The sequence below is a fragment of the Sprattus sprattus genome (genome assembly GCF_963457725.1).
Source record: "Sprattus sprattus genome assembly, chromosome: 16".
NCBI lineage: Eukaryota > Metazoa > Chordata > Actinopteri > Clupeiformes > Clupeidae > Sprattus > Sprattus sprattus.
Window position 1 is genome coordinate 2,969,308 of NC_137914.1, and position 2,500 is coordinate 2,971,807.

The 2,500-nt window shown below is 53.0% G+C and overlaps 1 protein-coding gene across 1 annotated transcript in view; it reads left to right on the plus strand.

Moving 5' to 3' along the window:
- plcb1l (phospholipase C beta 1-like) overlaps nucleotides 1-2,500 on the plus strand; it is a gene marked incomplete at both ends in the record, with an annotated part of 150,278 nt that overhangs the window by 23,927 nt on the left and 123,851 nt on the right. The gene's annotated exons all lie outside the window — the stretch shown is intronic.

The following is a 2,500-nucleotide window of genomic DNA, read 5'->3' on the forward strand; positions in this document are numbered from 1 at the left end:
CCTCGCCCATCAATAAAATGAGGGGCCATGCTCTCTCTCTCTCTCTCTCTCTCTCTCTCTCTCTCTCTCTCTCTCTCTCTCTCTCACCCTCTTCCTAGCCCTCTCCCTCTCTCTCTCTCTCTCTCTCTCACCCTCTGTCACTCCTACACACACACTCTCTCTCTCTCTCTCTCTCACACACACACACACACACACACACACACTTCATTATATTCATGTGGACAGATTGGAGATGGGGGTTGGGGTTATGATTCATGCAGGTGCAGTGGGTGGAATTGGAAATTGATGCACTGCGCTGAACATTGGGGACATATGGTGTGTGTGTGTGTGTGTGTGTGTGTGTGTGTGTGTGTGTGTGTGTGTCGGGGAAGTGTATTTCAGTGAGTGGGGTAGGTGGTAGTGAGAGAGGGAGGTGGGAAAGCAGGTCATATGTGTATGTGTGTGTGTGTGTGTGTGTGTGTGGGGGGGGGGGGGGGGGGGAGGGGTCACATGATGAACATTGTGGATTGTTTTTATTATTTTGGTGGGGTGAGGGTGGGGTGAGGGTGGGGTGAGGGTGGGGTGGGGTGAGGGTGGGGTGAGGGTGGGGTGGGGTGGGGTGAGGGTGGGGTGAGGGTGGGGTGGGGTGGGTTGAGGGTGGGGTGAGGGTGGGGTGAGGGTGGGGTGAGGGTGGGGTGGGGTGGGGTGAGGGTGGGGTGAGGGTGGGGTGAGGGTGGGGTGAGGTGAGGGTGGGGTGAGGGTGGGGTGAGGGTGGGGTGAGGGTGGGGTGAGGGTGGGGTGGGGTGAGGGTGAGGTGGGGTGAGGGTGGGGTGGGGGTGGGGTGAGGGTGGGGTGAGGGTGGGGTGAGGGTCAGGGCATAATATAAACCAGGTTATTGGTGATGTATTATTCTGACATAAAACCAACTGCTGGTTCGGAAAGGAGAGGAGAGAGAGAGAGAGAAGATGGGAGAGAGAGAAAGAGAGGGGGAGGTAGGAAAGGAGAGGAGAGAGAGAGAGAGAGAAGAAGGGAGAGAGACAGAGAGAAAGAGAGGGGGAGGTATGAAAGGAGAGGAGAGAGAGAGAGAGAAGAAGGGAGAGAAAGACAGGTAGTAAGAGGGAAGGAGAGCGAGGGAGAGGAGAGAAAGAGGGAGAGGAGAGAAAGAGGGAGATGGATGGATAAGTGTCCAATCACTTAACCAAGTTAATATGAGCGAGAGGGAGAAAGAGCGAGAGGCAGAAAGAGTGGGTGAGGGAGGGAAAGAAGACCAAGTGGCCCAACAAACAGCATTCTGAAGCGAATCTCTCAGGTTTCCAGTGAACTAGTGTTCCTCCCCACAGCACAGCATTGCAAACACAAATGTTCTCCAAATCTATTGCCCTGGGCTTTTCCATTTGTTTACAACAGAGAGACGTTGCACTCTTGCACTCTGGGGCATTACATAAGTAATCAGGTAAAGAAAGATACTGTGACACTGTGACAAAGCCCCTTTCAGTGCTTGTGGTTTCAGTCCAAGGCTGATGCATTGTGGGATAGCTGTGTTTAGTGTCAGGAAGTTTGCTGTCACCGGTTGTTGCTATGCTTTGTTCCTCTCCATCCAACGGAACTCCAAATCCCCCCCCCCACCACACACACACACACACAATCGGGGATATTTACGCTCCCATCTTTCTTTCCACCCTGCCCACATACCCCCCCCCCACCACCCCCCAAATGCACTGGTTCACACTGGCTGCTACCATAGCAACACCCATCACCGTGGTGACCAATCGTTCACCTTAGGCCAGTCCAACACACCCACACACGCACTCACACCGGACGCACGCACACACACTCTCACACACACACTCACACACACACACACACACACATACACACACAATCACACATACACTTACACACACACACACACACTCTTACACACACACACACTCACACTCACACTCACACACACACACACACACACACACACACAAATAAATCCCCCTCTGCTCTCAGAGACTCTTGGATGCCGTTCAGGTCTGCTTCCCGGGCCAGGCTGGGGTTGCTGGGATACTGGAGGACTACAGGAGGTTGAATGGGAGGCCGTGAGGGATGGTAGGAAAGAGCGGAACCATCCGGTCACAGAGTCGAACAAACGGAACCCATAGAACTTACCGCAACAGGTGTGCAGGAGCCAATTTCAAAACTGCTAGTTCCACATATGACTCACTGTAATCAAAGTAGCAGGACGCCAGTCAGACAACCGATACAGGGGAAGTCACGTAGAGGAATACATCTGTGACACTTCACCTTTTAAGTGGGCAAACTCTTTAAGTGGACTCAGTTGGCTGATATCTGGAATGCCGGCCTACAAATGTGCTGATGTCTTTGATGGGCCCCTAAGGTTAATGATGAAACACACACACACACACACACACACACACACACACACACACACACACACACACACACACACACACAAACACACTCGCTGTTGGATGCCGTTCAGGTCTGCTTCCATTGATGGGCCCCTTAGGTT